We start from the raw sequence: 13,037 nt of genomic DNA on the forward strand, positions 1-13,037 counted from the left end.
AGCCAATTTCAACTATAGAACACTTACTATATGGATGAGTTCAGACAGCCCATTATCATAAAATACAAACTGTTTAACAAATATCAAAATAAAAATACTAAGACACACACACATATACAGAAACCTGCCTCAGTTTTGTTCCTTATAAATTGAAAAGTCAGAGGTAAATTCGTTGAAAATTATCTAGGGATGCAAAGAAAGGAAAAATCTTTGGATGATGTATACTGACTAGCACTCTGAATCCTTAATTATGAAACTTGGTAGCTATAGCTGGAAGATACTTGCCTTCTATGTAAGAACATTGACAAAGCAAGGTGGTTTTCCACACAAATGTGACCACTTATCATTTATAAAGCACACCTTGGGGCCAGAATTTTCTCGTGCCTGATCAGAAGCAAAGAGAAAAATTTAAAGACAGGCAAATAATTTCCATCCCCATTTTTTTTAAAGGTAATTCCTGAATTTGTACACAAAATTCTCACTTTATAGGCACTTGGCTGTAGCAACTCAGTTTGAGTATATTTATTTTGAGTTTCTAATTTGTACCAGGGAAAGATGATAAAGAATAAGATTTCCGTATCCTTTTTGTATAGAACAGAATTCTAGAGCTTAATATTTTTATCTTTTTAAAAATCATTAATCAAAACACACTTGTCATCAGATTTAATTAAACTTAGTAATTGCACTATTGTCATTTCATTAATTTTTGGTGTTTGAAAATGCTAATTGTGTTACTTTTCTTTAGTGAACTTACTGCTGGTGATTGATGTCTAACAAAATGAATACCCAGTTGGATTAGATGATTCATATGATTACATTTTAAATGTATACTAACAGAACCAAGGTTAGTAAATAAATATATCGAGGCTGATGGGCCACAGAACATGACGACATTATGTAAATACACCTAAATATGCACACATTTTTCTGGTATAATTCTTGGATACTTACTTTGAAAAGCAAAGAATTATTCAGGGTTTTTTTTTTATTCTAAAAAACTCATGTCATAACTTCTCTCTGGCAATAAGACTCTAGGGAAGTAGTGTCCAGGTTGTAACTCTATGTAGTATCTGTTCCTCTACATTTTTTTATTTGCCTTTAATGGTTCAAAAATTTAAAAGCCTGGGTTCCACAAAGACTGTGGAAGTGTTAAAATGTGTGTAATTTTACAAACATTTTAATGCTATTTTCTGCACTGCTGTGTTTAAAAATTGTCTTAAATATTTTATTTTAAAAATTTTATTAACGTTATTTTGCTCAATGCCTTTATGAATCAATTAAAGTTCTTTTCAATATTTTATTCAGTTGAATGTACTGATTTTCATTTTAAATTAGTTTGTGGTTATAAAAATAGTACATGCTCTTTATGAAAAACAATCATTGAAAACTATATCCACACAAAAACCTGCACACGGATATTTATAGCAGCTGTTGACATAAAACAAATAGACTGCCAGTTATTTCTCCATCAGAAATGGGTTTAATCGAGATTAGCAAAGAATTACAATTCAGGGTCTGTAACCAAGTTGACCATGTTCAAGTCCTCACCAAAAAATGGAGGGAACTCTTACAGAGAGGAAGAGGAAGGTGAGAGGGCAATGGTAAACAAAGAGTCCAGCACTTATTGGCTGAGTTGTGACAGTCTCTTGTTGGCTGAGCTCTAGCCAGGCAAGAAAAGGTCAGCTTCCTCTTGTGCTCTGCTATCTTCATAGGGCAGAGAGCTCCCCCTTCTGGCCTCCCAACTTTATTTTTTTATAATTTTATTTTGATTAGAGGTCTGTTTCTAAAATATAATTTCTATTTATTTTTGCCACACAAAAGTATCACTGGTCTCTGCAATATGAAAAAAAATTCTAAAATAATCTACATGTTGACCACTTCTCGTTACTTTTTTTAAAACCTTTCTTTTCCCATTTTATTTATTTTAAGTATAGTTGATTTACAATGTTTCAGGTATATAGCAAAGTGATTCATTCAGTTTATACACACACACACACACATATATATATTCAGTCACATATTCTTTTTCAGGTTCTTTTCCATTATAGACTATTACAAGATATTGAATATAGTTCCCTGTGCTATACATTAGGTCCTTGTTGTTTATTTTATATATAGGAATATGTATCTGTTAATCCCAAATTTCTAATTTATCCCCCCACCTTTCCCCTTTGGTAACTATAAATTTGTATGCTATGTAAGTCTGTTTCTGTTTTGTAACATTTGTTCATTTGTATCATTTTTTAGATTCCACATATAAATGATATATTTGTCATTGTCTGACTTATTTCACTTAGTATGATAATCTCAAGGTCCATCCATGTTGCTGCAAATGGGATTATTTCATTCTTTTTTTATGGCTGAGATGTACCACATCTTCTTTATCCATTCATCTGTTGATGGACATTTAGGTTGCTTCCATGTCTTGGCTATTGTAAGTAGTACTGCAATGAACATTAGGGTGCATGCATCTTTTTGAATTAGAGTTTTTGTCTTTTCTGGATATATGCCCAGGCATGCGACTGCTGGATCATGTGGTAACTCTACTTTCAGTTTTTTAAGGATGCTCCACACTGTTCTCCATAGTGGCTGCACCAATTTACATTCCCACCTACAGTGTAGGAGGGTTCCCTTTTCTCCACACCCTTTCCAGCATTTATTATTCATAAACTTTTTGATGATGGCCATCCTGAACGGTGAGGTAATACCTCATTGTAGTTTTGATTTGCATTTCTCTGATAATCAGCAATGTTGAGCATCTTTTCACGTGCCTGTTGGCCATCAATGAAGAAACCATCAATGAAAAAAACTGGAACCTACCAGAATAGATCTAAAACTAAAGACATAAAGAAGGAGCCACAACAAGTTGGGTAGGAGGGGCAGACTCGCAGTACAATCAAACCCCACACCCCGTGGGTGGGCGACGCACAAAATGGAGAAGAATACTACTAGCAAGGTTTTCCCACAGACGTGGCAGTTTTGAGCCCCAAGTCAAGCTCCCCAGCCCAGAGATCCGGCACTGGGAAGACAAGCCTCCAGAGCAGGTGGCTTTGAAGGGCAGCAGGGCTTAACTGCAGGAGTCCCATGGGACTGGGGGAAATGGAGGCTTCAAGCTTAAAGGGTGCAAACAAAATCTCAGGCACACCGGGACCCGGGGTGAAAGCAGTAATTTGATAGGAGCCTCGGCCAGACCTACCTGCTGGTCTCGGAGAGTCTCCTGGGGTTGGGGGGGTGGGGCCGCAGCTCATGCTGGGGACATAGACACTGGTGGCAGACATGGGGGAACCGCCAACCTTGGGGACGCACCTGGTGGCTGCCATATTGACTCACTAGCAACAAGACCTGACCCCGCACAAAGGCCTGCAGGCTCCAGTGCTGGGAGCCTCAGGCCAAACTAACTGGGTGGAGTCACAGCCCCAGGCTGCCTAAAGACTAAAGAGCACACAGCCTCCTGCAGACACCTCCCCCCAGATAGGTCCCAGCTCACCAGAGGAACAATACCCAGCTTTAGCCACCAGTGGGCAGGCACTGGCCCCTCCCACCAGGAAGCCTGTACAAGCCGCTAGATAAGCCTCACCCACTGGTCTGTGGCCATCATCAAAAAGTACAAACAATAAATGCTGGAGAGGGTGTGGAGAAAAGGGAATGCTCCTACACTGCTGGTGGGAATGTAAGTTAGTACAGCCACTATGGAAAGCTGTATGGAGGTTCCTTAAAAAACTAAAAACAGGGCTTCCCTGGTGGCGCAGTAGTTGCGAGTCCGCCTGCCGATGCAGGGGACACGGGTTCGTGCCCCGGTCCGGGAAGATCCCACATGCCGCGGAGCAGCTGGGCCCGTGAGCCATGGCCGCTGAGCCTGCGCATCCGGAGCCTGTGCTCCGCAACGGGAGAGGCCACAACAGTGAGAGGCCCGCGTACCGACAAAAAAAAAAAAAAAAAAAAACCCTAAAAACAGAGGTACCAAATAATCCTGCAATCCCATTCCTGGGCGTATATCTGGAGAAAACTAATTCGAAAAGACACATGCACCCCAATATTCACTGCAGCACTCTACAATAGCCAAGAGATGGAAGCAACTTAATTTCCATCGACAGATGAATGGATAAAGATGTGGTGTGTATATATACAATGAAATATTACTCAGCCGTAAAAGAAAGAAATAATGTCATTTTCAGCAACATGGATGGACCTAGTGATTATCATACTAAGTGAAGTAAGGCAGAGGAAAACAAGTAAGTCAGATAGAGGAAGACAAGTACCATATGATATCACTTATATGTGGAATCTAAAATACGATACAAATGAACTTATTTACAAAATAGAAATAGACTCACAGAACACAAACTTACGGTTACCAAAGGGGAAAGCAGTGGGGATGGGGATAAATTAGGAGTTTTGGATTAGCAGATACACACGACTATATAAAAAATAGGTAACCAAGGACTTACTGTATAGCACAGGGAACTATACTCAATATTTGTAAAAATTAAATCTGAATGAAGTATGGACCTGTTAATAGTAATGTATCAATATTGTTTAGTAATTGTGATAAATATACCAATGTTAAGATTTTGACAATAGGGGAAACTAGGTGTGGGGTTTATAGGAGTTGTCTTTGCAACTTTTCTGTAAATCTAAGACTTCTTTATAAGTTCATTTTTAAAAATGTACAGTTCAATGAGTTATCACAAACACCTTCATAACTACTACCCAGATAAGACATTTTTCACAAGGAATCTCAGCTTGAACTTTTTAAGAAAGTTCTCAAGGCCAACAAAGCCACACCAAGGGTGTGTCATAGATTCTGTCTGTGAGATCTATAGATTTGGGTGATAGAGATTTGGGCAAATTTCTCTCTTCTTGAGATCCCGCCAAATTTCTTGAGATCCCTGCATCCATTAGGAGGTGGTCTTCCTTATTTACCAGATAAAGCTGCTGGAAACCTAACAGTTTCCAAATTCTGAAGGGATCAGGTAGAGAGAAAAGGTAAAAATTTCAAATCTACCAACAGAAGTGTAATTTAAAGGCTTCCTTATATCTGGAAAACAGATTAAAACCCAGTAATATTTCAGATAAAAACCAAAAATTATAACCATACTCATAAGTTCGCTCAGTCCTATGTGATTTCCTTGATCTTAATCTTCTGTTAACAGTTTTATGAAGCCATCAGGTTTTCCAGTAGAATTCTTTAATTTCTTACCCAGTTCAGCAGTATGATCTGAAGGTTATCAGAAACCTGTACTTGTCAAAAAGTCCTTTCTATGAATCTTCTTGAAGATGAAGCATTTTTGCAAAAACACCGGAGTAAAATAACTGTCTTAAATGACAAAAAACTTTCATTGAAAAGTCAAGGTTAAAGACCTGATTACAATGCAGCTGACAAATAAACTGGGGTACCTCTGTGACATACAACAATTTAAGATAATAACTAGAATTATGACTGATATCACTTACCAGGACATACCAGAAGTTTAGGAGTGCCATATTAATTTCTAGAATATCTATATTAATAACATTTACCCATACAATACAACCTAAGAAGTTTTATCACCACTCATTTGACAACACTTAATGTAATATAACATACTAAAAAAGCCAATTCATTTATTCCTCTCCCTGAGATGGAGAGAAAAATACTTTTAGGTGTTCCAGGGACCCTTTGGAAAACCCCAAAGTTAGCTAGAGTTCAAATGAACTTCATTTAGAATTTATCTTTGGGAATTTTGTCAAAAATACCAAAAAGCTTCAAAACACCTGGTCAAATAGGATCATACATCACTGTGAAACAATACCCATTCACAGCCAAAACCCAGATTGGGACTTGAACCCACTGTCTTTTAACTGAGATCACACACCTGGTCTCAGGACTTAATGAAGCTCAGGTTCTTGATGTCTCATCGCAGAAAGAATTCAGTGAGAGACAAAGTGATAGGTAAGAAGTAGATTTGTCTAGAGAGAAACACACTCCACAGACAGAGTGTGGGCCATCTCAGAAGGCGAGAGCCGCACCAGGGTCTGGGGTTGTCAGTTTTTATAGGGGTGGGTAATTTCATAGGCTAATGAGTGGGAGTATTCCAGCTATTTGGGGGCAAGGGGTGGGGATTTCCATGAATTGGACCACTGCCCACCTCTTGACCTTTATGGTCAGCCTTGGAACTGTCATGGCACCTGTGGGTATGTCATTTAGCTTGCTGATGTGTTACAACGAGCATATACTGAGGCTCAAGGTCTAGTGGAAGTCGACTCTGCCATCTTGGACCTATATGGTTATGGTTCTAGTCAGTTTATGTCGTGTCCTCAAGCTATGTCATTCTTTTAAAGGTTGTGCCCTGCCCTCTTCCCTCCTGTTTCACTTCCATAACTTTCTGCATCCATAGTACTCTGTCCGTCACTTTCTTTTTCATTCAGAAACAGCTAGCTCTAGAAAACCATCCTTTTTTCTTTTAACAAAATGCATCTCCATTCCTCATACCTTCTTTTACTGAAAACATGCTTCCCATTTTCCTTGAATACTGAAATATTTCCCTTATAAATCGTAACCTTAAAACCTTAATCTATAGCGAAAACCAAGAAGTAAGTAATTGTGTACTGTTTGTCATACCAGCACTTCCTGATTGGAAAACTTTTGCAAGATATGTGTTAAACAAACCTAAACATCTTCAGTTTCCCTCTCAAAAGAAGACAAAAGTAGGTAATCTTAGACCTGCCCAGCAGTTAAAGTTCCAGTATTTTATCCTATTTGAAATGACCCAGAGAGTGAATGAATTATCATAGTTTAACTTAGTTTAGTTTCAAATAATCAAAATCTGGATATACTATCCTTAAAACAGATATTCCCAAAACACAATTATTCCTAAAGAGTTTACCTAGAAGCCCTTATCTCATTTACCTTATTTACTTAAAAATTTCATTATATTATTTTTCTTGTTGACAAACTTTCTAACAGGAATACAGTCTTGATTTCTAGCCAAGCTAGGTACAATAAAAGTATTATACTTAATGTTGATGACTTGAAAGACATGTCTATATTAATGAAACTGAAACCCAGCAGGATCCAGTGGGGCCTTCCCGGGTACAAATCCTTTCCATGTCCCCTGTTTCTTGTTTGTAGGAAATAGGCTTCATTCAGCCTCTGTGACCTTCCTTGAGTTCCAAAGGGCAGATTCAAATAGTTGCTTATGAGAAAAGGGAGGGAATGCAGAAACAAAGGAGGAGCAGTCAAGAAACAATAATGCAAGGTCCTGGTTCCAACTCAAGGAATATACATAATAATATACCTTTGAGTTCTTCTGTAAGAACTAAGGCACCACCCAGGCAGAGGATGGTAACTTCAGGCTGAACACAAGATTCCTGGAACACTGCCCTGTTACCTCACCACCAACCAATCAGAAGAGTCTGCACACAGTGGATGATAACAACGATTCTGACCCCTTCCCCAAATGATTCCCCCTTTAAATTTTAAACTTTCATGGTGGAGCAGTCTTAGAAGCTGGTTTCTGGACAGGAGTCCACCTTCTCCCCAGGTTGCTGCCTCCTGAATAAAGCAACCTTTCTTTTCCAACCAACCCTTGTCTCTCGAGTATTGGTTTTTGAGCTCAAACAGCCAAACGTGAGCTTGGCAACAAAACCAACAAGCTTAAGCTAGCTTCAATATCAGATATCGATTCAGTACTATTTCCCAGATCACGTGACCCTGAAATTCATTCTGGCCAGTTTCTTTTATATTTCTGAGTATACAAGTGCTTGATTTCCTTTAAGCCAATTAAATAGAGTTCTTTTAAAAATTAATTTTGGCAATACCACACATCTACAACACACATATACAGATAGGCACAAACACACAAACAGACCTCATAGTTGCCATTCCAAAATTTCAGCCAAGAGTCAGGTGCAGCAATATAAAACTCATCAGTTACAAAAGAGGTTGAATTCAAACTGGTGGGTTTCTGGCTGATGGAACAAACCAAGGTCACCTGTCTAGATGCCTAAACACTGTTATTAATATTTATGGAGATGATACAAGATTTCTATTTGACCTTGACAACTCAAGTCCCAAATTACCTATCCCCCTTTCCTGAAATTTGCATTTTGAAAAGATGGCGGACATAAGGGTTCCTGGAGAAAACCAGGTAGAATATTTGCATCTCAAAGATATAGGAGGAGAAAGGGAAGTTCCTCCTTGGATGACTTTGTTCCCTTAAGGCCAGAAAAAAGATTTTTTTTTCAATACTTACAAGTCTCTTAAGATAAATAGAGGAGATTTGGGGAGTGGTAAAAGGATTTACCACTTTTAGATTATTTCTGGAGCCACACCTCTGGTCCTGTAAAGACTAGATTTGTAAAACAAGTACAGTTGCTTTTAATTCCTCAGAGAACTGAGTGGCCACCTCAGTGATAGCAAAGGACTGACATATCCATTCACCTATGTTGGGATGTTTTACTTTCCCTCATTTAGCTTAGGGGAGAAGCACCCGCACCCCCCAAAATAAAATTCCTGTCAGGCTCTGAACGTCAGCTATGGTCAGTTTAGTCAGACCTGTGGCCTCCTATTTTGGTAATCCATTTACAAACAGTTGAGGATCCTCCCTGGGTTTAAGAAATTCTTTAACTATGGCCCTCAGTTCAGCTTTCTATCTGAAGAGACTGCCTACAGCCTCAGGTGGTCCGATTTTTCTTTTTTTTACATATATATACATTCTTTTTCCTATCCTTTTCCATTATGGTTTACCAGGTGGTCCCATTTCTAAAGGTAACCATTTAATACTGTCTTCAGAGTGGAGAGGCAATTCAGACAGATTTCTAGAATGAGTACTCAAAGAAGGATAGAGAGGAGCAATAAAGTTTTAGGTACCTTTTTTTTTTCCGACAGTACTGCGCAGCATGTGGGATCTTAGTTCCCAGACCAGGAATCGAACCTCTGCCCCTGCAGTGGAAGCATGGATTTTTTTTTTTTAATAAATTTATTATTTATTTATTTTTGGCTGCGTTGGGTCTTCATTGCTGCACGCAGGCTCTCTCTAGTTGCAGTGAACGGGGGCTACTCTTCGTTGTGATGCACAGACTTCTCACTGCGGTGGCTTCTCTTGTTGCGGAGCACAGGCTCTAGGCGTGTGGGCTTCAGTAGTTGTGGCACGTGGGCCTCAGTAGTTGTGGTGCATGGGCTTAGTTTCTCTGCGGCATGTGGGATCTTCCCGGACCAGGGCTCAAACCCATGTCCCCTGCATTGGTAGGTGGATTCTTAACCACTGTGCCACCAGGGAAGTCCCTTAGGTACCTTTTATGTCATTAATCTTTCATCAGCCTTATACAACGAATCTTTCAATGAGGACATTTTGGAATGTTGAAGCCTTTGGGGACTTCCACATACCAATTAAAATAGTTTAAAATAATTGAAATCATTTAAGATGAGAGCTCTCTAAAATTTTAACAATTTAGAAGTTTCTCCAATTCAAAAGATCCAAGGAGCTAGCCTAACAAATTTTTCCCTGCTAATCTAATTTTAGAAAAGAGAAAAACACTTACCACTGTTGTTTCCAGTAGACCCTGCAGGCACAGATCCAGAAGACTGCTGGCTCTAACTGTGTACTCAAAATTGTTTTGGAGTGCTAGCAGAACCCCAGCTTGGCCATTTCAGGGCCCCATATCCTTTAGCTCCCATTTAAGCACTTGCAAGCATACATAAACCCAGCTGGTATTCCCATAGGTGGCTGTTTGCATGGGATCTGTTTGGCCATTGAAGCACAATTCCCACTATTAATTTGGTAACCTAATTCAGATATGAGATATGAGATATAATTTGAACAACTTTCTGAGGACACTGTGCTTCTGAGTCTAGCTCCCCAAGGAATTACCCTTGGGTCAGTTTGACTTCTTTTATGTGGCTTGGTTTCTCCCTGTGACAGTCTAAAACCATCCTCTGTCACGTCCCCCGGACGAGCAGTATTCATTTAATGGTTGTAGTGGTCTTCCTCATTCTTCAGATGACTAATTCAGTCTCTCATTTCACTAGGAAAAGTTTTGTTCAGACCATATATCAACTCATTTTTTTCGATTTAAGCTAAATTTAACAAAAACCCAGCCACCTATGTTTCCCTGGGCCTCTTGCCCAGAGCCTCTGTGTCCTGCCTAGGAAATGCACTGGTGCCCCATAAGGCCCAAGGCCTAAGTGAAACAGCTCAAATAAAATTCTCAGGATCCTCACTCAAACAATAATATCCAGATATCAGGAGAACTCACTGGAACACCTGAGGAGAACCGAGAAGTCTGTGGGGCTCAATGGGCCCATGCTGGTACCGAGCACTGGTACCGGGTAGACTCCAGGTGCCCTCTGATGGGTATCTCTGATATCCTGCCAGCTATGCCGGGCATGTAGACAAAGTTAATCAGTCGATCTAAGAAAGAAATGGAAAACTTTATTGGACCCAAACTGAGGATTATAACCCTGGGAACAGCATCTCAGAAAGCTCCAAGAACTGTTACATCTGTTAGAAGTCAAAACACAGTTATAAAAGTTTTTTCAGACAGAGGTCTCTACATTAAATGACATATTACTGACAGTTTACAAAATCCAGATCTAAGTGTCCTCGTGGCCACTTACAAGATTAAGAAGGAATTTATCTTTTAAGGAGTTGTCTTGTTGATGCTGGGAGAATGTTGCTCTTTATGGTTGAGCAGGTATTTCTGCTGATGGGGGAGGTTTGGTCGATGCATAATGTAGGTACACAGTGCGCAGTGGAGGGGAGAGAGGAGGCCAAAGGGCAGAGAACTCTTTTTTATGTTTAAATTTTTGTCTTGCCATAAAATATGAATTTTATTTCACATCTCTAAGGGCACGATTCCCATTCATGAGGGTCACCCTCATGGCCTAATCACCTTCCAAAGGCCCCACTTCCAGATACCATCACAGTGGGGATTAGGCTTCAATATATGACTTTCGGTGGAACACAAACTTTCACTTGATCTTAGCCAAAAGGCCGAGAAGCGATCAGCGGAACACAAACTTTCAATCCATAGCTACTATAAAATGATGTTTACTATAGCTTCCTTGCTAGATATGGACACCCTTTCTTACATTAAGGAAGTTCCTCTCTAGTCCCAGTTTTCTAAGATGCTTTTAAACATCTTGAAGTGATACTGGATTCTATCAACATTTTTATTCTATCTTTTGATTTTTCTTGTGTTAACATGGGGATTACATTGTACTTTAAATGTTAAATCAACCTAGCCTTCCTGAAATAGACCCAACTTGGTCTTGAGGAAGTTTTTCCTTTTTATGTTACTGGTTTTGGTTTACTAATATTTTGTTTGGGAATGTTCATGTGTTCATGAGTGAGGCTGGATATCTACAGGATCTGCAGTGATGTTTCCTTTTTAATTTATGACATGTCTTTCTTGCTTTCTATATAAGTCTTGCTAGGGCTTATCAATTTTATTTATATTTTCAAAGACCCAACTTTTGGCATTGTTGATCCTATTATATGTTTGTTTTCTATTTTCTATGATAGGTTTTGCTTTGTTTTAAAATTTTTGCTCATTTATTTCTTTCTATTGGAAGGGAGCCTTACTTTGTTTTTCCTAGATTCTTAGCTGATTTTTCAGCCTTTCTTTTCTAATATAGCATTTAAGACTATAAATTTCTCTAAGGACAACTTCAGCTGCATGCCACAAGTGTTTATATATAGTATTTTTGTTGTTTAAAAGTCAGTTCTAATTTTATTTTAATCAACAAATTGTAGACTAAGTAGGTACCGTGAGGCATGAAAGAACAGTCCTCTACATTGCGTAAGCAAGTGCTTATCATCTCTGTTTTATAGAGGTACAAACAGGTTCCTGGAGGCCTTTGTCTGGGAGGTGAGAAAGCTACTTCAGAGAAGCCTGTTTTGATTTGCCAGTTATAATTAATTCAGCCAAAAGATTAGTATTGCTATATCCTCAACCCAGTCACACGTAAATCTTTCCTGAGAATGAAGCAAATGACCAAAAAAAGAAGGTAACTTAAGAAGAGACTTCAAGAGCAAGTTCTAGAACAAGAATTTTAAAAGTTTTCTTGCCATTGGTAGTAAAATCTCTGCAACCTTGTGTTGAGGGTCTCAAGGCCCTATCCAGACTCAAAGGAAAAAGCAGGCTGGGATCACTTTGTAACGTCTGCCATAGACAAGTGCTATGAATCTGCCGGCCCAGTCCTTGGGTGTTTGTTTGTTTCCATTTAGATATTCCAACTATAGGCACTGGAAACAATTATTCAAGGAAAAGTATTTGTTTATGTATTCAAAAGAACGTTGCAGTTCATGAGAACAGGCTACGAGAGAGAAACTCCTTTGTCAGCTTGGCAGACCTAGTGAGAAGCAACACACAACATATAAGTTAGTCAGGATAACTGATGTCAGGATGCAAAAGTGTACATAAGTAAAATTTTTCCATAAATCAGTTGGTTTTCCATTTACTTTCTTGGCACTTTAATGTTATTTTGATAGAAGATAAGCCCTTAATGATCTGTATAGTACTGCTTGGTACAATCTCATACTAAAAGGAACCCTTCATTGAATTCCAGAATTGTTTAAATCTCAGAGAGCAGTGGTTCTTAATCTAAGATCCCCCATGTGACAGTAATTTTTAGTCTACGCATACCACCTAGATTCACAAGCACAATTCAATAACTGAAAAATCTCAGGGAGCTGTGGCTCACAGGTAGAAACTAACGATTCTAATCACCCTCATTTTACAGATTAACAAAATAAGGCCAAGAAAGAGAAAGAAGCCTACTCACTTTCACTCAGTAAGTTTAATGACAACATTCAAAACAATGGAGTACCAAATAAGATAATACACCTTCTGGCAACTAAAGTCCTTTACTCTATATTGTTCTATTAGAGTTTTATTATTTTTACACCAATACTGTGATATGCTTAAGTACAGATTAGTAAATTTAAAAAATTTTAAAGATACAAGTACAGAAAATACATTTAATAAATTAAAGCAAAACCCAAAGATATGCCTGGAGCCAAGAGAGCAAGAAAAGCCTTAACCAAAAATGTTTA

The sequence above is a fragment of the Hyperoodon ampullatus genome (genome assembly GCF_949752795.1).
Source record: "Hyperoodon ampullatus genome assembly, chromosome: 6".
Taxonomy (NCBI): Eukaryota; Metazoa; Chordata; class Mammalia; order Artiodactyla; family Ziphiidae; genus Hyperoodon; species Hyperoodon ampullatus.